General features: G+C 39.7%; 1 protein-coding gene across 5 annotated transcripts in view; it reads left to right on the top strand.

Moving 5' to 3' along the window:
• The first annotated feature begins 7,933 nt into the window (after positions 1–7,933).
• The window catches only part of kmt2ca (lysine (K)-specific methyltransferase 2Ca), a 184,712-nt gene continuing 168,683 nt past the window's right edge, over positions 7,934–23,962 (top strand). For all 5 annotated transcript variants that reach the window (XR_013815734.1, XR_013815735.1, XM_079806795.1 and 2 more), the window contains exon 1: positions 7,934–8,388. The gene's annotated coding sequence lies outside the window, so the exon portion shown is untranslated. The remainder of the gene's footprint in view (positions 8,389–23,962) is intronic.

Raw genomic sequence — 23,962 nt, forward strand, 5'->3', positions numbered from 1 at the left:
TGGTCAGGTGGAACCGGGGATAGAACCACCAACCTTGAGTTCAGATGCTCACGTACCCACTGTTGGTGCTTTCGGCGCTGGACAGGGGTCAGCATGGGTACTGGTCTGCGGCTATGCAGCCCCATACGCAACAAACTGCGATGTGCATTCTGACACCTTTCTATCAGAACCAGCATTAACTTCATGAGCAATTTGAGCTACAGTAGCTCGTCTGTTTGATCGGACCACACGGGCCAGCCTTCGCTCCCCACGTGCATCAATGAGCCTTGGCCGCCCATGACCCTGTCGCCGGTTCACCACTGTTCCTTCCTTGGATCACTTGATAGATGCAGACCGGGAACACCCCAAAAGAGCTGCAGTTTTGGAGATGCTCTGACCCAGTCGTCTAGCCATCACAATTTGGCCCTTGTCAAACTCGCTCGAATCCTTACGTTTGCTCATTTTTTGCCGCAGCAACCCCCAATGTCATTATTCATCATAAAGGATTAGTTCAGGAAACATTTCCTGATAATTTACTCATCCCCATGTCATCCAAGATGTTCATGTCTTTCTTTTTTCAGTTGAAACGAAATAAAGGTTTTTGAGGAAAACATTCCAGGATTTTTCTCCATATAGTGGAGAAACGTAGCCTAGAAATCTAGAAGCACCCTAGCGGCAGCAAATGTAATTTGCAGCCAGGGTCGTCTAGCAACTCTCCATTGGCTTGCGAGCTTGAAAAACCAAACCCTAGTCAGGCCAATCACATCGTGTATAGAGTCGGTGGGCGGGCTTAACATAATGACGGCAGAGTTGCGGCGGTTCCGCGTGCTAATTGAAAACAAAGAAGCTGGCGAACAGCGATCTTTTGAATCAGCTTTAGATTAGATTAGATTAGATTCAACTTTATTGTCATTACACAAGTACAAGTACAAGGCAACGAAATGCAGTTTAGGTCTAACCAGAAGTGCAATAGCAGCAAGTGCAGGATATACAACGTTTGCATAAGTGCAGGACATGGATATGTACTGAGTATATATAAATATGTCTATAAATAGAGAGATGGTTATTACTATAAACAGAATTTACAGGTGAATATGTACAGTGAATAATATACAGATGGTTAATACTATAAACAGAATTTACAGGTGGATATGTACTATGAATATAATATAATATACAGATGGCTATTACTATAAACAGAATTTTACAGATAGAGGTATACAATGATATGTTAGGCTAAAATTAGGAATATGGCAGTGGATTAAGGTAGTGCAATAAATTATGGACAGAAGCTATCCGAAAAAAAGTGTAAAGTGCAGTGGAAGTGATTGCATATTACAGTTAGAAGTACGGTGCAAAATACAAATGTAAACAGTAGGTACTGTAAATAACAGTCGGCAGTGCAAATGAGCATAATCCAGTTACGGTGTGGTAGTGCAAGATGAATAAGTAAACAGTTGTTACTGTAATAAAGAGTCGGTAGTGCAAATAACAAAGTGAAGGTGGATGTGAGGTAGGAGAGTTATCAGTATATGAGGGGAGTGGATCAGCGGGGGTTTGAGTTCAATAAAGAGACAGCTCTGGGGAAAAAACTGTTCTTTAGTCTGCTGGTCCTGGTCCGGTGGATCCTGAAACGCCTGCCGGAGGGCAGGAGAGAAAACAGTCTGTGGGCTGGGTGAGAGGAGTCCTTGAGGATGCTGCGAGCTCGATGCAGACAGCGTTTCCTCTGGATGTGCTCGATGGCAGGCAGTGGAGTCCCTGTGATGCGCTGGGCAGTTTTCACCACCCGCTGCAGTGCCTTGCGCTCCGCAACAGAGCAGCTCCCATACCATACTGCCACACAGTTGGTCAGGATGCTTTCTATTGCGCAGCGATAGAAGTTCACCAGGATGGCCGAGGAGAGCTGATTCTTCCTCAGTGTCCTCAGGAAGAAGAGGCGCTGGTGAGCCTTCTTGACCAGGCTGGAGGTGTTGGTCGTCCACGACATGTCCGCTGAGATGTGGATCCCCAGGAACTTGAAACTGGAGACACTTTCAACAGCCATTCCATTGATGTGGATGGTGTCGTGTGTGCCTCTTGGCTCCTTCCTGAAGTCCACGATGAGCTCCTTCGTTTTGGTGGTGTTGAGGAGCAGGTTATTTTCGGTGCACCATGTGGCCAGGTGCTGGATCTCCTCCCTGTAGGCAGTCTCATCGTTGTTGCTGATGAGCCCAATCACCGTTGTGTCGTCCGCAAACTTGACGATAGAATTAGATCCATACACAGGCTTGCAGTCGGAGGTGAAGAGGGAGTAGAGAAACGGACTTAGCACACAGCCCTGTGGTACACCAGTGTTGAGTGTGATGGATGTGGAGCAGGTGGATCCTGAACGAACATTCTGGGGTCTGTCAGTTAGGAAGTCCAAAATCCAGTTGCACATTGAGGTATTGATGCCCAGGTCTCCAAGTTTGGCTATTAACTTGGTTGGGATGACAGTGTTGAATGCTGAGCTGAAGTCAACAAACAGCATGCGTGCATAAGTGTTTTTATTGTCCAGATGGGTGAGCACAGAGTGCAGTGCCATGGAAACGGCATCCTCTGTGCTCCTATTGCTGCGGTAGGCAAACTGGTGTGAGTCCAATGTGGATGGTAGAGAGTCTTTTAGGTGTTCCAGGACCAGCCGCTCAAAGCACTTCATAACGATGGGTGTGAGTGCTACAGGGCGGTAGTCGTTAGGGCACCTCGGGTTAGAGTGTTTTGGCACTGGCACAATGGACGTGCGTTTGAAGCATGAAGGTACAGCTGCTTGGGCAAGAGACAGGTTGAAAATGTCTGTAAAAACCTCAGCGAGCTGCTCCGCACATGCCCTGAGAACACGACCAGGGATGTTGTCTGGTCCAGCAGCCTTGTGCGCGCTGATCCGGCTCAGTGACTTGCAGACATCTGTGGAGGAGAGTGTGATTGGTGGGTCAGCTGAGGGTTTGAGCTTGGTGGCAGTTTCTCTGTTGTCTCTTTCAAAGCGAGCATAAAAGTGATTTAGCTCGTTCAGGAAGTTGACATCAGTGGCTGCGGGGGTGGAGTGGGGGGGTTTGTAATCACTGATGGCCTGGATGCCCTGCCACATGCGTCGAGGGTCAGAGTTGGAAAAGTGACCCTCTATCTTTAGCTTGTAGCAGTGCTTGGCCTTTTTGATGCCCCTCTTCAGGTTAGCTCTGGATGCGCTGTAGGCTTGTGCATCTCCTGATCTGAAGGCAGTATTGCGTGACTTCAGCAGGAGTCGCACTTCCCTGTTCATCCATGGCTTCTGATTTGGGTATGTGGTGATCTGTTTCTGGGTTGTAACACTGTCAATGGTGGTATTGATATGATCCAATACAGAGGAGGTGTAGGAGTCAATGTCCGTGTGAGCGCCACTGGTGGCTTGAGAAGCAAACACACTCCAGTCTGTGTGTAGAAACCTTTCCTGGAGTGTGGAATCAACCCCCGCAGGCCACACCTTGATGGTCTTTACTGATGGCTTCACACGGTTGATGAGGGGTGAATATTTGGGGATGAGGAACAAAGAGATGTGGTCTGACTGTCCCAGGTGGGGGAGGGGTGTCGCAACGTAAGCACCAGCCATGTTTGTGTAAACATGGTCTAAGGTTTTGTTTCCTCTGGTGTGGCAGGAAACATGCTGGTGAAACTTGGGTAGCACTGACTTTAAGTTTGAATGATTAAAGTCACCTGCAACAATAAAAGCAGCTTCCGGGTGATCAGTCTGTTGTTTACTGATGGCTGCATGAAGTTCTTTCATAGCAAGCTTGGCATCAGCATCCGGGGGAATATAGGCTGCGGGGGAATATTTAGCCGCGGGAATATTTAGCCGCGACTCTGGAAGACTTGGAGTTAAGCTTTTCTTTGAGAAAAGAACAAAGAACAGCACTAAAGTCATTCTTAAAAAAGGAAGACGTGTTCTGAGTTCTGCACCGGATATGGCAAAAGTTAAATCTATCTAGTTTTAACTAAGCCTCTGGCTTGGCGTGCTCAGTTGGGGACACTAAATTTTTCAACTAAACATCGAAATAAATCTAATTAATAAACTAAATTAACCATTTAAACTAAATTACTGATCAAATTATTGATCTAAAGCCTAAAGTCTATACAGCTGAATAAAATTATGCTGCATTATTTTCCTGTTTAACACTGCAAAGCTGCTTTGAAACAATCTACATTGTTAAAAGCGCTATATAAATAAAGTTGACTTGACTTGACTAGTTAAAACTAGCTCCGTTTCACCTTCTTCGTTGCTCTGGTTGGTTGTAGCGCTATCCTATTGTGTGCAGAGGGAATTTGAAAGACAACAGTTTATCCTGCCCCTCGGATTGAGCCCTGCCAATGGTGTGTTCCCAGACCCAACATCTTGATGTGGGTCTTGCTTGTCAGGCTAGGAGAAACGGGTTCAAATTGCTATTTCAAGGGAGCTTCAAAGGGCTCTACACGCTCTTATCTAGCGAAATGTTCGGTCATTTTCTAAACGAAAAAAGTAAAATGTATATACTTTATAACCACAAATGTTTGTCTTGCTCTTGATGCGCCACGTATTACGTAATCACGTTGGAAAGGTCACGTGTGACGTAGGCGACAGTACCGATCAAGTGTTTACAAAGCAAACGTGCAAAGTCAACAACCTAAACAAAAAAAGGTAAAACAACGATGTCGGACGATTTTGAAGTCGGAGGAGAAAATGAGATGGAGTTTTTCGCCTTATGTGAGCATGACCTTTCCAGCGTGATTACGTAATAGGTGATGCATCGCAGAGCAGCGCAAGACAAACATTTGTTGTTAAAAAGTATATCATGTTTTATATTTTTTTGAAAATGGCCGTGTTGCTAGATAAGACCCTTATTCCTCGGCTGGGATCGTGCTGAGCTCTTTGAAGCTGCATTGAAATTGCATTGATTTGGACCTTAACACCTGATGTACTCGTTACAATACATCATAAAAAGAATGGCATCTGCACTAATGTTAGTCTCTCTGTATATCCAGAGGGTTACTGCAGTCAGCCGGATCCGGGCCGTATCCAGATCAGATGGTGGACCTGCGCCCAGACATGACCAACGCATCCCTGAAGTTTCTGCAAAGACCGTGGCAATTAGACTCTCCCCTGAAATTGCATCATCGACACGGCATCCTCAATAAACCTGTCTCTGGCATGATGACTCCGATCTTTAGAATATTCCCATTAATAATTGTTCAATCGACACGTCATTCTCAATAAACCCATCTCCGGCATGATGCCTCCGATCTTTCGAATATTACGATCTAATAGGGGTGTAACGGTACGAATTTGTACCGAACCATTTCGGTAGAGGGCTTTCGGTTCGGTGCACGCGTGTACGGAACGGTTTCTGAATGCAATCTTTAACAGTTAACAGTGGGCATGTTTTAAGTGCGGAACACACTTCAATCCGAGTTCCCACACCAACATCGATCAACATTTATCACGAAATTCAAACAATAAATGCCGTTTTGACGCTCTTTAATGTGACATGACTGAAAGCGGCCATGCGATGCGCGCGATCATCTGTGACCGCGATCGATCATCTCTTCCTAAAGAATAAACATGAATGAACATCTGAAGGTATGTTGAGGATACATTATAACTTACTGTCACGTATCATATGTGCTGCAATCGCTCAATCAGTGTTTCACCGGCGGAAAGACCTCAATAACTGCTTGTAAACTAAACAATGTCACGTAGCATCACATTTACCTCAGGCAGTCATTCAGTGTCCACAGAATTTTATTCACTAGATAAATAATATCTTTCACTAAATATATGCACTATATTAGCCGTTACACCCCTACGATCTAATATGACTTCTGACCTGTAAGGTTGCCAGAATAATAATCATACACTGTTTGTTAATTGGCCAGAGGAGAACTGGCACCCCGACTGGGCCTGGTTTCTCTCAAGGTTTATTTTTCTCCATTATGCCACCTGATGGAGTTTTGGTTCCTTGCCACTGTCGCCTTTGGCTTGGCTTGCTCAGGTTGGTCTGAGCAAATGTTTGTCTTGCTCTCCGATGCGCCATGTATTACGTAATCACGTTGGAAAGGTCATGTGTGACGCAGGCGAAAGTACCGATCAAGTGTTTACAAAGCAAACGTGCAAAGTCTAAGCCAAACGCCCTTCACAAAAAAGATATCGCCTTTCAGCGATACTTCCGCCTGCGTCATGTGAGCATGACCTTTCCAGCGTGATTACGTAATACGTGGCGCATCGCAGAGCAGCGCAAGACAAACATTTGTGGTTAAAAAGTATATAATGTTTTATATTTTTTTAGAAAATTGCCGATTGTTGCTTGATAAGACCCTTATTCCTCAGCTGGGATCATGCTGAGCCCTTTGAAGCTGCATTGAAACTGCGTTGATTTGGACCTTCAACCCGTTGGTTGCCAATGAAGTCCACTATATGGAGAAAAATCCTTGAATGTTTTCCTCAAAAACCTTAATTTCTTTTTGACTGAAGAAAGAAATACATTAACATCTTGGATGACATGGGGATGAGTAAATTATCGGGAAATTTTAATTCTGAAGTGAACTACTCCTTTTAATAGTGGTAAGTTTTTTTTGTTTTTTTTTCTGTAGAATAATTAAAACTATATATTGTTGAATGTAGTCTATAGCCAAAATGTCTATAAGAGGTCCTTGTTATCATTTGTGAAGTTTTTGAAAATGTTATGCAGTTTAAGGGACTTATCTAGATGGATATACTTTTTTTAAACTTTTTTTTTATTTTTATAAATTATGTTTATGAGCAGAGCATGTAAATCTACCCCTTAAAAATCCCTTAAGTGTTTGTTACTGAAAATAATCAATTTTATTACTTGTTAAACACTGAGGACACCCTTTTGTAACCATTCCCATGCGCTAGCTCTCACACACACAGCATGGATCATTCAGTGAGCGGGAAAGAGGAAACGTGTTGAAGCAGAGCGATGAAAGCATCAGTGCGACACTGTCTTTCAAACACTGGTGCTTCTTTCAGGCAAAGGAGCTCATTTCCTCTTGCACCTGGACGGCTTTGGACATCTTCCCTAGAATCCTTGACCTTTAATGAGCCTCTTATTTTATTAGGAGAAAAGAACACAGAAGATTACTGATGTACTTCTAAAACACTGCTTTTATGTGTTTTATTCCTTTATCTTGGGTTTTATTTTCTATAGTTACAATGAAAGTTTGAAATATTTGAGGACAAATGATCAACTGATTTGTAAATGGAATACTGTGCATTTATCTGTTGAATTTGTCATTGCTGCTATGAATATTCTTTAATTATAATGAAAGAAAAAACTGAATAAAATGCCAGAATGCATGGATTAGCTAGTTATTTTAATTATAATTATATATAAAATAGCTGACCTGGAAATCGTGAGTTTGTGATTATTACTGCCCGGTATTTACATTACCAATTCAAAATAAATATGTGGAATCTGTGCATTTAAATGTCTTTTTTTCCCTTTTCCCATTAATATGATTATTTAGTAGAAGTACATCTTTTAGTGTGATTATCTGTTGTTTTATTTATTTACTTTGAGTATGTATTCAGAATAGTGTAGTGTAGGTGGGGTGATACAGAATAAAGGAAAATACAGCCTTTATGTCAAAATCAAGAATGAAACTGTCACTTAAAACAATTCACACAATATATGTAATGTATTAACAAAGAGAAAGTAAAGGTTTACTTTGTAAAAGAAAAAAAAAAGAAAGAAAAAAAACATTACACATTAGTAGGCTAATATGTGTGATTTACATTTAAGAAATGTCAATTAAGAACTGAAAATATTTGTTTTTGCGATAAGAAATTATCAAAGGTTCTGAGTGAAGTAATACTGCCTTCTCTATGCTGATAGGCGACATGGACTCAATCCAGCTCGATTTCTAGAATCTACTTCCGCGTTTTACCGCCCACCGCTGACGACTGAGAAGTCTTTTTACCTTGAGTATGTCCTCGTGTATCACTCCGCAGGGTCAGTGAGACTTTTTAAAAATGTCCCCATTTAGTTTTTAACAGAAATAACGTACGTGTTTAGCACATCACACCTCATATATTCGGTTTATAGACGTTCTGTACGAGTTGTGCGCAATGTTAAACGGCAGCACTGTCTTAAACGTTAAAGTGGGTCTATTTGTCCGTTGCCGTGACAGGCAGTGTTTCGGTCTCTCTTAAACATGGCCACCATGATGGAGTAAACGCTACAACTTTAAAATTGATATAATCGAGGAAAACTATGCTTCTTTCACCCAAATGAGGAATGTTTCGACCTGAAATATCGTACCAAACGCTTAATCCACATGAGAGCTTTGGGAAAAGTTTCTTCTTGGATTACATTCTGAATTAAGTTGGCTGGAAGCTGGAAAGGAAAAAAGAATTGCATCAATTCCGTAAGCATTCGCTACTCTTCATCATTTCATACGCTTTCCGCCTTGATTATTTGTTTATATGTTGGTGTTTATAGTTATGTTTTGGTAAAAGGCGCGCTATTTTGATGTCTGAAGTGAAAAACAAGTGTTGTTTTGGTTTTCATTGGAAAGTGGCGATAGTTGCAGCCTGTGTGAGTGTGAAGAGTAACATTGAAACATTCTAATGACATATTGTTACAAAGTCTGAGAGCGCGCATATATCATTCCGCAGCTTAACGTCTTTAATTTGATTGAGGTCTTTTACTAATGACAGATAACTCCCTCACCCTTAGAATAAACGAAACTATTACATTTCGTCCGGGACCTTAAAGGACAACGAGGAAGTAACGAGAAACATATCTATCTGGGTTATAAAATAAGTTTGTATGCCGTTGGTTTCAGTTGAGAAAGTGTGTACGACGTTGTTTAGTAAACGTCACACCGACGTTTGGTGGCAGAAAGTTGTTTTGTTTTCACATGGGTCCAGCCATCTTACTCGAGTCGAGATAAGAGCTGCTAAACTAACTAGTTTCCTTCAACCCAGGCTAATTTATCCCCAGGGCTAACCTGCTGCTTTAACATGTTGATTGTATAACTGGGGACTCTAACTTCCTGAGTTGTGCGAGCTTTTATCAAGTTACTACGAAGTGCTACAGATCTGCTTTTCCAGCTGTAAAGGGTTTGGTTGACATGACATGTCACGCAGTGACAGCAGTGTGACGTGTTATACGGCGTCGAAAACTATTATTTTCTAATTCGTGTGTACTTCTTGTACATAGTTTATATAAGATCATAATAGTTAAGAGACTTTCTTTCTTTCTTTCTTTCTTTCTTTCTTTCTTTCTTTCTTTCTTTCTTTCTTTCTTTCTTTCTTTCTTTCTTTCTTTCTTTCTTTCTTTCTTTCTTTCTTTCTTTCTTTCCTTTCTTTCTTTCTTTCTTTCTTTCTTTCTTTCGTCTCACCTACAGGACTATTTAAGTGAACTTTTAAATTATTATAAATTAAATGTGAAAAACTTAATAGTAATGTTAAAAGTTAGCATTTTAAATTCACTTCATACAGTTTGCTTTTAAATAACGTTTGATTGTCATCCACCCAAAGACACTTAAAGGCACAGTATGTAAGGTATTTGGATTAAAATGTCCAAAAATTACTAGAACAATGTTATATATTTTGTTGACTTGTGTACTTGCATTATCTCAAATGTTTCCAAGAATGTTTAAATCCAGAGATATAAGCAATTTTAACCGTGCGTCACCTATCAATGACATCATCCCCGCGTTACCCTTGATTTCCGTGTTTTATTTCGTAGAAACCATGGAAACACCAAATACTTTTTTATATTTTATGTGATTAATTAGACAGGTGAGCAACTGTTTGGATACATTCATTGACAGGAAACGAATCATTGTTAAATAGCTCAACACAGTTAGTCTTATTGTTTAAATCTTGTTTTCTTGATTTAACGCGAGTACCATGTTTTACCATGTCTAATATCGATCTAGCTTACTGTAGTGTACAACAAGTGTCTCATAGTAGCCGCTGAGTGAACGCACAGAGAAGCATTATAACATAACTTTCAACACACTCAAATAATGTATCTAATATAATAAAACAGTGCTGCGTTTCCCCTCATATGCATGACCAGATAAAGCGGAAGCGGTCGTCTGCAACATAATAAAAGCTCCACGAAATCCAGGCGTCTTCAAGCTACGCTTTTGTTTTGAATTAAGATTTTTAAAATCTTAATAGATTTTCAAAATGTAAAAAACCACAAACATGACGATAAAAAACATATATATTTAATAGTTTAGTTTTGTTCCTATAGTGTGTGGAGTGGCACGCTGTGACCAAGACAGCACACCACACACTAACAAATTCCATTCCTACGGAGCCCCTAAGGTGACATGGTGTTGGAAATGCTTTTGCCTTCTCTAACAAATGTCTGCATTCCTCTGAGAAACTTTTAGTTCCCTCGCAAAAAGGATTCTGATCGGGGCTGCACAGATCTCAAATCGCACATATCCAACAAGGTGAATATTTACGATTTGAGATCTGTGCGGCCCCGACGTTCTTCTGAGCAGATTCAATGACTCTTAAAGTGGAAATGAAACAGTCAATCATGTTGTCATTATTTAGCCTAGTAAACTGATTTCCACTTTAATAAAACATTATATAACAAACATGATTAATGTGAGTATTTTAAAGAAAAAAGGATGTTTTGTTATAGCTTTTGGAGAAAGGGTGCTGCCATCTTGCAATACAACCGCGTGTGACATCACAGGGGTGGTTCACGCCGTTGGCCAGTGAAGGGATATTAGCATTTATTTACTTTTTTAACACGCACATGTTTTGAAATGGAGGACGATGAACTTGAAAGGACTGTTGAGCCCATAAAAAGTTAAATTGCTTATGCGTTTGAGCCGATACGGCGAGGGGACCAGGCAGTACTACCATTACGGGTGGAAAAAGTTTACTGGTTTGGGGTGAAGAGCAGGTCGGAAACATTACCAGGTGTAAGTGTGGATGGTGTACATCGATGCCCGCCAGGTCAGAGTCCATTTGCTGTCTGGAGGCTGATCTGGACCATGTATTGCGCGGTCACTTCACCAAGGTGCTGGGAGGTGGACGTGTTGGAGATGGGAATGCTTTCACTTTAAGATGTCCGAGCGGAAACACTGGAGCGTTCTGTTATAATTTGGATGAAAATCCAACATCAAACTGTCTGCATCATTAAGTTTTGATCGTGGTATCCCAAACATTTTCATAATGCGAGGTGCAACGTGATGTAAACAAACAACGTCTCATACCATATCGTTCATGTGCCATCTTATAATGTCAGACCTTTCAGACATATTTGCATTACACTGGCTCGTTCACCAGTAGTGCTATGTAACACATTTTATGTTCACCTTTGTTTCTGCTCAGACATCTTTAAGAGATGCATAAGCAATTATTATGGGCTCAAAAGTCTTTTAAATTTAGTCTTCCTCCATTTCAAAACAAGTGTGTGTTAAAAAAGTAAAGAAATGCTAATATTACTTCACTGGCAAACAGCGCAAACCAACATTGTAATGTCACACGCTGTGGTATTGCAAGATGGCGGCACCCTTGCTCTAAAAGCTATAACAAAACTTCATTAGTAAAACTGATTTCCACTTTAATAAAAATATATAAAATAAACATGATTAATGTAACCATTTACATTCATCAGAAAAAAAGGATAACTTGAGTGACTGCTTCATTTCCACTTTAACAGAACTCACATCACAGGAAAATCTGATAAAAAATCTGTTGAACCGTCAAGATAATCTGGACTTTGTCGGAAGGGGAGAATTGAGCCCAAAATCGACCCGATTATCTTGTGTGTGTTGTATATAGTGTGTGGTTGTCTTTAGACTATGTTTGGAATCGCAAAAAAAGAATCATAGCTGTGGTTGCTAGAAAAAATCTTTAAAAATGCAGTAAACATGTAAACACATTTTACTATTTTAAAGCTGCAGTCCGTAAGTTTTGCCTCTGTGTCGCCATCTCTGTTTGAAAACTGCAATTGCACTTATTTGCAGAGTTATCATCTGTACGCAAGTTGTGTGTCGGCGCGGCTCCTCAGCGCAGATAAATAAAAATTTTCGAGGAGTACGTGCGGCTTTGCTGTCAGACACTGCACCAGTGTGGATACTGTACTGCAGAATCACAGATTCTACATCTTGGAGTATAACCTAAATAAGAATTTTCCCCGGAAAATGTCATCTGAACAAGTAACATGTCTGCCATTGTCTACCATCATTATAATAAATAGCGCTACCAACGGTGATTTAAATCTAACGATTGCTCATATAACATCAAACTGTGCAATTTATTATTATTGTTATACTTTGTTCTCAAATGTTAACAGCGTTAGCATTGCGTGACTGTGTATTTAGTGTGTATTAGCGTTACCTGTAGATTTCAATTTCCGTACAGTCTAATCTTTTGCTTTTGACTATGGGTGAATCTCCAGTTGTCACTGATGTCATTTGGGCCTTTCTGGATTACAATCCGCCATCAAAATGATAAGTTTAATTACTCCAGCTGCTGTGAGAAAAGGCTATAAATGATCCGCTGAAGAACATGCAGTATACATGCTCCTCAAGGGCGTTTCTACTACTACCCGACTCTTTCCTTATGTATACAAACGTGACTTAATGACACAGACATGCTTGAATTTCCCACGGAAATCCACCATGCCACTCTAATTATAACACATTATTACAAGATTACCGTTGTGAAAAGGGCTAAGGTAGGGAGAGTTTTGAATACTGGCTTGTTGTGTACTAGCTCAAATTGATTTTGGATCATTTTTAACCAAAAAAGGTTACAGACTGCAGCTTTAAATCGCTTAAAATTTTCTGTGATTAGAATAAAAAATATAAAAACGTTTTATAATGTAATAATTTCAGTTAAAGGGGTGGTAAACCACGATTTCACTATTCTAACTTTAGCTAGCGTGTAATGTTGCTGCTTGAGCATAAACAACATCTGCAAAGTTACAACGTTCAAAGTTTAAAGCAAAGGGAGATATTTGCTTTTAAAGAAATCAGTTTCTAAGGACTACAGCAAACGGCCGCTAGGGACTACTACACATTCACCCAGGTTTTGCTGACATCACCAGGCCCAATATTTACATAAACCCCTCCTCCGAGAATATTAAATAAGGGGGGCGAGGCAATTTTGTATCGCCGCGGGGAAGCGTTAGTAGGCTGTGTTTTTGCCGCAATACCGAAGAAACGCTGTTATTTTCATCCGGATTGCAGGTCTGGGGTACTTGCTCTGTTCAGCCTTCATAGGGAAGGGGGTGCGTTGCAGAGCGTTTAACATACAGCATATTATATGCACGTGTGTTTGAGTCAGCGGGGAATCAGGCGCGCGCAGGGCTCCCTGCATCCACCGTCTTCGCGATTTCAATACCAGATTTGCACAACGTCAGCTGCGTGAAAAAAACACTGCCGGTGCGTGGATGCACGACGCGCGCGCTGCACATTTCACGGAGGACAACACAAACTTCCACAAACTTCGCGAGTTCAATACAGGATATGCACAACGGCTTGTCCTGAAAGCTGGATTTACAAACAGAAGCTGTTTACGGGCCACAACCTGTAAGTCTGATTTATTTTTCATCGATGTGTTTTCCTGTAATAGGTTGTAGCAAGGAAGTAAACAGATGACAACGCTGTTCTGCAAACCAGTCTGTTAAATGCTCATTCATACTTAACGTTATCCGACGAACACCTATCGTTACAAACACTAACGTTAAAATCTCAACAGCGAACCTGGCATTAGTGTAAATGATTCTTTGATTAGAGCTTTTATGTATTGTTTATCTACAGGCATGCTAAACATGGTTCTGTGTGTGATTTGGCTAACTTACTAGTTAAAGCCAGTGCTTAGTGTTTGTTTTGGGTTAGTTCTTGCGACAGATATTTGGCTATAATCGTTCTAAAAATACAAAAGTTAAAGTGCCATTCAGTAGCGATCATTATAGATCCGCAGTCTTTACTCTCGAGGACTGAACAGGTTCTGCTCGATCATCTTCACTCAAATGTTCTGGGTCTGATTCGAGCTCATATGGTTTTATTGACGCCGTTGTTTCTAATACTGAACAGCCTCCGGTAAGGGGCGTGACGTTTCCGACGTGCACTGCGGTTAGCGAATCACAACACACTGGGCCAGCTAACCAATCTGAGCCCACTGCGTATTTTTGAGGGACTGGCTTCATACAAGCATCAGACCGTTTTACAAGGAGGGACAGAGCAGTGTAGAATAAAGGTCAAATATATGAAAAATAAGGCAATTTTTTTTAAAACGAAGCATGAACACATGTTACAGTGCACCCCACAAACACAATCAAGCCTTCAAAAGAATGTGTTTTACCACCCCTTTAATCTCCAAATTAATGTTGAAACAACATAAGGACAGTATTTTGAATACTTCATTTTTAAATACTTAAATGCATGTTTTTTATGAATGCTAGAAAATATGTTAGGCAGTATGCATAAGGCACTGCACAGTATTTAGTAAGTTTTCTCAATTCTGAACATTGCCTTTCTGCTGCTACTGCAGCTCCGCTGAATGGTTCTCATAATAGTAGGAGACCAATTTTCACTTTAAGTGGTTTAATGAGTCACAAGAGAATTGGTTGAGTTCAGTAGCATCAATGGCAGCCTCTCCAGAGTAGTTCAGATCTGACCTATTCATCACAATTCACCACAGCGAACCAGCTCGGCCTTACACAGAATCTGCTCACATACAAACACTCTGTTTAAGAAAATGGACTGGAAAGCAGAATTTGTAAAAAAAAAAAAGTAAGTTACTGCTGAATCATAAAGGTGTTTTTGTTTGAAATTAATGTCACATGACTTGTTTGTATGACAGCGAGAATGGCGGTCACATTTTCTGGAGTGATACAGCAAATGTTGGTTTCATAAACAAGTCCCTGGATGTTGTTTGATGTTACATGCGTTCAGTGATCACCGACACCAAAAGCCCTCTCGTTTGAGCTACTTAATGTCCAGTCCCTCGCTTTGGCCTGTACTGTTGAGTTTCAAGTTGCTATTTCGTCACATTTGTCTCAGTGAGAAGTTACAGAGACTAGTATCTGGTGAAGGATTGACTTGCCCTAGCATGCTCAGTTTACTGTCATCTACCAGTGATACCTGGAACTAAGTCTGAATTCAGTTGAACCGTGTTTGATGTGGCAGGAATTGTCACTGATTCTTATAGTTCTTCATGTATTCCAACAATGCTGGTTAAATTATATTTAAATATTTAATAGTTATGCATTATTTTAAATATAACTTAAGATTTTAATGTAGCTGGCTTGCTATATAAATATTGACCAAAAAAAAGAGAGTTTTTGACACAACAGTTCAATATAATTTATGGCTTTATATGTAGGAATTTGTACTGACCGCTCACTGCCACAGTCCTCTGTAAGTTCTGATATGATAAAGTCCATAATCTGATTGTGAATGTATTAAAGGACAACATGACATCATGACTTTGCGTAAACATCACTCTAAAAAAAAAGGCTCGTAATCATAGGGGAACCTTTTTTAGTGCTATATAGCACCAATTTTGGTGCTTCAGTGGTTCTTCAGCGGTTCTTCAGAGGTGCTATATAGCACCTTAGTCAAAGAACCGGTGAAAAACCGCTGAAGAACCTCTGAAGAACCGCTGAAGAACCACTGAAGCACCAAAATTGGTGCTATATATCACTAAAAAAGGTTCCCCTATGATTACGAGCCAAGAACCATTTTTGGTGCAATATAGAACCTTTTTTTTTTTTAGAGTGTACACGCCACTTTCTAAAGCCAAATGGCGTGTTATCTGTACGCATTTTGAGCTATCCGCGTGTATGTCTACGCCGAAACAAACCATTATGTGTGTGTGTGTGTGTGTGTGTCCACAATGTACATGGATTTATAAACATACTAAATTATGTTTGTTTGAAAATGTAAAAATGCAGAATGTTTCTTGTGATGGGTAGGTTTAGGGGTAGGGGCAGTGTAGGGGGATAGAATTAAAGAGCGTTGATAAACACGCTAAAAAACAATTATGCGTCTTGATAGCACGCCAAAATGGCATACGAATTGGCGTGTCATACATACGCCATTTCATGAGATCAGTCTGTAAAGGAACACTCCACTATTTTTGAAAATAGGCTCATTTTCCAACTCCCCTAGAGTTAAACAGTTGAGTTTTACCGTTTTCGAATCCATTCAGCCGATCTCCGGGTCTGGCGAAGTGCTGGGCGATATGGCCCAAAAAAATTATCACAATATAATTTTCCATATCAGTCGATATCGATAATGTCAAAACATTGTTTCTTTAAAGTTTAAAGGCATATTTTTGCTCCTGAGTGAAAGATGTAGAAAACAGACCGTTAATTGTGGTTTTAAATAGTCCTTTATTGTCAAAACATGACAAACACTTCCCAAACAGGTGAACAATTGATCCAAACTGAGGTAGATTTATTTATTACTAATAAAATCAATATTAATAGAGTAGAATATTATTAATATAAATAGAATATATAAAATAAATATCTATAGTAAAATCTAGAACTGTAATGATATAACATTTGGCTCTGCTGACTGCAAATGCAAAGTTAAAGTGCTTTTTAAGATAATTTTTGTCAGTAAACAAAAATAGACTTTAAAAAAATCTTTCTGGTAAGCATGCCAAACCTTATAAATAAATGGCATTGACAATATAAATAAAATAAATAAATAAAAGAAAAATCTTTACTGTGGTCAGCATTTTTTTACTCTACACTCTATATATCAATAATATAATTATATATACTTAATTAAAATAATTGTGCAAGTAGTAAAACAATAAAAACGCAAACGGCCAAAAAAAATGTGTTTTAAGTTTAGAAACATTTTGAGTCCCCCCTCTCTTGCCTTACAGTGGATTGGTCCACTGCACACCGACACACACACACACACACACACACACACACACACACACACACACACACACACACACACACACACACACACACACACACACACACACACACAACTGTGGTGGGCTGGAAGAGAGGAAAGCACAAAGTTCATTAGTTGTGGAACTCCAGTAAGGGCTGTCAAGTCCATTTTAATCACTTTAAACATCGGATGAAATGATTGTATTTCTCTTTTATTACAAGCGATGCTGAGTTATTAATAAATCACCAAAGACAAAACATTGATACCGATGTATTTTTCCATAAGTCCGATGTTTAGTGATTATCGTTTGTTAACAACGCGATACCTAACAAGGCGATAAGCCTATGCGTGAACTGATATTAGGCTAATGTAGATTTGGCGCTGTGTTGGGCTCAATGGTATATGGAAGAACTTTGAAGAAGCAAGATAACTGAATAATTATATTACCGTGTGGTGAACCTATAAGCAGTGCACGTCGCTGTTTTATGTCGGATTGCAAATAGCCCAAATATCTCCAAACCACTGAAGTTGAGTGACCTTTCTTGTCAACGATATCTGTGTCCTCCGAGCTGGTCGTGAGTGCTGAATTTTCTTCACTATCGCTCATTTTTCTCGCTCTACTCTACTCCAATCCAATCCAATCCAATCCTCCAAGCCTGTCGGCCACTGTGACTGTCAACAACACCGCGTGCGGCACTCAGAAGTCCGTCTGCCAAACGCATGCTCAGCATTACGCGTAAGCATTATATCGAGCATTTATCGAACTGTTGTTATCGTTTTATCGAGAAAAATTATTTCTCGATAATTATCGTTATCGTTTTATCGCCCAGCCCTAGTCTGGCGGTAGCACTTTTAGCATAGCTTAGCATAGATCATTGAATCTGATTAGACCGTTAGCATCTCGCTCAAAAAATGACCAAAAAGTTTCTATATTTTTCCTATTTAAAAATTGACTCTTCTCTACATTGTGTACTAAGAACGATGGAAAATTAAAAGTTGCACTTTTCTAGGCCAATATGGCTAGTAACTATACTCTCATTCCTGCGTAATAATCAAGGAACTTTGCTGCCGTATCATGGGTGCAGCAGGCGCAATGATATTACACCAGCACCTGAAAATAGTCCCCAGCTAGGTAACTTCCAATGTGACCGGCACTAAGTTTGTGTAGTTGCAGACTTGCAGGTATTAGTTCAAATAGATATGGTTCAGGATCTGCACCAAAGTAAATATCTTCTGAATCGTCTCTCACAAAGGTCTCCATGGTTACAAGGCATGCTCATTGTGCAAACAGTTTGTCACGTTGGTTATGTTGACGGAAGTTAGCCTATTTTCAGGCGCTCCGTAATATCATTGCGCCTGCTACACTCATGGTACAGCAGCAAAGTTTTAATTTTCCGTCGGTCTTAGTACACGATGTAACTACAGAATAATCAAGTTTTAAATAGGAAAAATATTGAAACTCTCTTTCGTCATTTTTTTTGAGCGTGATTCTAGCGGTCTAATCAGATTCAATGATCTATGCTAAGCTGTGCTAAAAGTGCTACTGCCAGACCCGGAGATCCGCTGAATGAATTTGAATACTGGATTCTGTTTAACTCTAGGGAACTCTGAGAACACCAGAGCCTGAGCACACAGCTATCACATTCTCTGTCTTCATTAGTTTACGATCTGTTTAACAGTCCTGTCTAATACGTTATTAGATAGAACTGTTATACAAAGAAGTAGACCGTATATGAAAAAGTATTATCGTTTGCTGTGTGGTTGATGTCCAATGTCACTAGCTGAGCAGAAATACATAATCATGTTTCGCTTGGTCCCCTGCTGCATTGGAATTTCTCTTTAGTGTAAAGGTTGAGAGGTTCATATATCACTGTTTTCCATGTTTGTAGAGTTGGTTCGGGGGGGTAGTAATATTCAACTGTATTACTGATCTGCCCGCATTGACACTATATGATAATTGAACTGAGCTAGATGACATCACTGTTTTCTCCAGTGCGGCTGAATCAAATTCTGTTGCATTATTTACTATATAAATAAAGGTGACTTGACTTGACCTAGTAACTATATAGACTATAATCTGTGTGTGTAGACGGCTTTTTAAAAATGGCGGGTGCTGGTGATTTTTGTGTCTTCGGCCAATCATCGTACTCTTATGTCACTGGTAGTTCCTATTGTGCTGGATTAGACCCTACTTTGAAGTAGGAGCTGTAATAGTCCCCCCAAAATAATTCCTAGAACTGCGGTGCAAACGCCAAAATCCGGGTACTTCCACCAATAGTTCTAGGTACTATGAAAAGGTTCCAAAAGCCCCTTATGACACTAACAGTACAAACGCTGTAATGTGGCTAAACATAGTTTTAAACAATTTAACGATACAAACAATGAGTTAAGAGAGGTGCTTTTAAAAAAAAATTAAGCTTCACATTTTTGCCCAACCAGAAGAATAGCGTGATAACTTTTATGATGTCTGTTTCATCTGTATCATCTCAGCGAGCTTTTGTAAGGTTTTACCCATGCGTAGTAAGGTGAATTTAGCGTTTTCCGACGTTTCAGTGTGGATGAGAAACTTTTGCAAAACGCTAGTGTGGACAGAGTATAATGAAATGAAACGCCATTTTCAAATGTAGACGTAGCCGCAATGAATGATAGTATTGATGTGTGCACAAAGCTTTTCACACAGCAGGCGAGTTTCTCTTTTGCGGCGTCTTGCACTTGAATGCTTTAATTGGCATGGCTTTAAAACGCATGCAAATTATAAACTTTCGTGACCATGCAACACTGGACCGATCAGGACAGTGACAGTTCCTTCAACTGTCTGGATCGTCTTACACGCTGAAAGGCGCACCTGCATCCGCCATGTTAAAGGGTTAGTTCACCCAAAAATGAAAATTCTGTAATTAATTACTCACCCTTATGTCGTTCGAGACCCGTAAGACCTCCGTTCATATTCGGAACACAAATGAAGATATTTTTGTTGAAAGCTGATGGCTGAGAAAGGCTTCAGTTAGGCCTCCATTGGCATTCAGTACACTTATACTCCCAAGACCGATAAAAGGCACTTAAAATGTCATTACAAAGTCCATCTCACCACAGTGACTCTACAATAATCTTACGATGCGACGACAATAGTTTTTGTGCGCAAAAAAAAATCAAAATAACACCTTTATCCAGCTTGTTATTGCCTTCCGCGTGTGCCTCCACGACGCATGCGCGAGAATATGACGTAGCGCCGGGGCTCGGGATTCCATGAAATGCACACTCTAACCCCATTTTGAGCACTACGCCAAGACCTAAAGCACGATCAATGTAGAATCCAACAGCTGAGATACGCGCGTCTTCCTCTGATTGTAAACAAATCACTTCTGGGTCATCTGTCCGAACGCCGGATCTGCGTCATATTCTCGCGCATGCGTCGTGGAGGCATACACGGAAGGCAGTAACAAGTTGGAAAAAGGTGTTATTTTGATTTTTTTTGCGCACAAAAACTATTGTCGTCGCATCGTAAGATTATTGTAGAGTCACTGTGGTGAGATGGACTTTGTAACGATGTTTTGAGTGCCTTTTATCCGTCTTGGGAGTATAAGTGTACTGAATGCCAATGGAGGCCTTTCTCAGCCATCAGCTTTCAACAAAAATATCTTCATTTGTGTTCCGAATATGAACGGAGGTCTTACGGGTCTCGAACGACGTGAGGGTGAGTAATTAATGACAGAATTTTCATTTTTGGGTGAACTAACCCTTTAAGCACTGAAGGAAAGAAAGTCATTTACTCTGTTACATTGTGCAATAAGAGGATGACATCTAGGGGAAAAAACTAGTAATAAGATTAACGTCAATCAGATATTATATTTAATGTTTGCGGAAATAAAAAGAGAAAAAAGATTGATTCGTGGCTTATGAAATTCGATATCGAAACTACCACATATATATATAAAAAAAAGATTAATCGTAAAAATGTATTTTCACATGCGTTAACATGTTAACATTGGCACCCCTAATTGTGATATTATATTATGTTATGAATATTATAGATCAGTGAAAGCTGATCTATAATATTCATAACAATATAATATCATAATTAGCTATGAAACCACTATGTATCAAATCAACATGCTCCTTCCAACTTCATAACTCAGCAGCTCATGTATTATCTAGAACAAAGGTCTTCAACCCTGTAAATGACCAGACACAATTTGTGATATTAAAGGCACAATATGTACGATTTTTGGATTCAAATATCCAGAAAACACTAGAACAATTTTATATATTTTGTTGACTTGGTGTACTTGTGTTCCATCCCAAATGTTTCCAAGAATTTTTAAATCCATAGATATTAGCAATTTTAACCAGGACACGGGCCATGTGCATCCATCACCTTTGCATGACATCATACCGGTGTTACCCCCGAGTTCTGGTTTTATTTTGTAGAAACCAAGGAAACACCAAAGACGCTTTATATTATATATTATGTTTTTTATTAACTGGATACATTCATTCACAGAAACCTACTCATTGTTAAAGCTCAACACAGTTAGTCTTATTGTTTAAATCCTGTTTTCTTGATTTACCATGGGTACCATATTTTGCCATGTCTAATATCGATCTAGCTTACTGCAGTGTGCAATAAGGCCACATTTACACTGCAGGTCTTGATGCACAATTCCGATTTGGTGGAATCTATATACAGGGAGTGCAGAATTATTAGGCACGTTGATTTTCTGATCATATTTTTTTTCCAGGCACATTTGACCAATTCCAAACCACAGTAATCCTAATAACTACTATTGATTTAGTATTTAATAATGTATAAGTGATATATAATTGTTCATGAAGGCTGGAAATGAAAATCACCTTATATTCAGGTGTGCAGAATTATTAGGCATGTTTTCTTTTACAGATAAATTGAGCCAAAAAAGAGATTTAACTCAGACTGAAAAGTCAAAAAGTATTAAATGCCCATGAGAAGGATGCAATACTAGACATTGCAGTTAAGGTGTGACCATTGGACCGTGAAATGCTTATTGGGTCAGCAGGGTCAGACAAAAACATGTGGCGGAGAAAAGACACCTGTTAACCGCAGAAGAATTAAGAATTAAGGTGAAGAATTAAGGGTGAAACCATCAGGAACCCTTTAGTCTCCAGCGCCACCATTTTCCAAAGCTGCAACCTACCTGGAGTCTCCAGAAGTGCAAGGTGTCAGGATCTCAGAGACTTCAGTTAGGTAAAGAATCCTAAAAAATGACCCCCACTAGATAAGAATCACAAGCTGAAGTGTTGTAAAATACATGAAGAAGGTTTTTTTATAGGCTTTATGGACAGATAGGTTGAGAGTGACTCTTGAAGGACCAGCACCACTGTTTGAAGAATTCATCTTCCAGAATCTGGCAGTACGTTTTGGGAGTTCATTTTAGTCCATCCTGAAGTCCGTTTTGCAGAGATGGACTAAAAATGAACTCCCAAAACGTACTGCCAGATTCTGGAAGATGAATTCTTCAAACAGTGGTGCTTTTTGTACTTTTTTAATACTTTTTGACTTTTCAGTCTGAGTTAAATCTCTTTTTTGGCTCAATTTATCTGTAAAAGAAAACATGCCTAATAATTCTGCACACCTGAATATAAGGTGATTTTCATTTCCAGCCTTCATGAACAATTATATATCACTTATACATTATTAAATACTAAATCAATAGTAGTTATTAGGATTACTGTGGTTTGGAATTGGTCAAATGTGCCTGGAAAAAAAATATGATCAGAAAATCAACGTGCCTAATAATTCTGCACTCCCTGTATACAACATGACATCATGACTTTGCGTAAACATAGACGCCACTTTCTAAAGCCAAATGGCGTGTTATCTATACTCATTTTGAGCTATCCGCGTGTATGTCTATGCCGTGTGATTCCGCGTGTATGTGTACACCGAAACTAACATCATCTCCGCGTGTATGTCAACGCCGTGTGATTCCGCGTGTATGTGTACGCTGTTTGATTCCGCGTGAATGTAAATGGATTTATAAACATACTAAATTATGCTTTTTTGAAAATGTAAAAATGCAGAATGTTTCTTGTGATGGGTAGGTTTAGGGGTAGGAGCAGTGTAGGGGGATAGAATGAAACCGCGTTGATAAACACGCTAAAAAGCAATAATGCATCTTGATAGCACGCCAAAATGGCATAGCGAATTGGCGTGTCATACATACGCCATTTCATGAGATCAGTCTGATATATATATTGACGACCTGCTTGCAACATCTTTTAAAAGAGACCCCTATCCGATATTTGCATTTACACTATACACTGGCGAAACAGCTCAAGATGTTCTGACCCGAGATGATTGAGATGATTATTCAATGTTTTGCTTTCCGCACTATCTTTAAAGGTCAGCAAAACATTGCTCTCGTAAAGCGGAGAAAAAAGAGGAGAGCCCTTTGCTTACATGGCAAATGTAAAGGCACGTATCCGAATCTTATCGGATTTATTACCACATATGTGTGAGGCCTGAATCCTGAAATTGGGTCACTTGAACCATGCAGTGTTAATGGGGCCTAAGTGTTTCATAGTAGCCGCCAAGCTAACGCACAGAGTAGCATTATAACATAACTTTCAACACCCTAAAATGTATATAATATGACAAAACAGCGCTCCATTAGCCAACATACGCATGACCGGAAGAAGCGATCATCTGCGGCATAAATCTCCACTGCTCTTGAGCCGTGTGTCGTGCTTGTCGTTCATTAGCAATCGCTCCAGCGGCCTCGTTTCGCTCCAACGGCTTTCAGCCCCACCCTGCTTCATACTACAGTAACGTTAATAAATCTTTAATACATTAGCTCATTTATAAATATGATTTCTGCCCGAGTCCAGTCGGATTCTTTTTCACCGGCTGTAGAGGTGAAGACAACAGCTCCCATGACTTCCCGAAATCAAGACGTCATGAAGCTACGCCTTTGTTTTGAATAAGCGAACAAAATTGCCAAATAAAATTACTTACTAAATCTAAAAATGTAAGCACATTTTATATTATGAATAGGTAAAAATAACAACAGTTATATTATGTCAGGCAAATTTATGTATAGATTTATACATG

Source organism: Gobio gobio, assembly GCF_949357685.1.
Source record: "Gobio gobio genome assembly, chromosome: 23".
NCBI lineage: Eukaryota > Metazoa > Chordata > Actinopteri > Cypriniformes > Gobionidae > Gobio > Gobio gobio.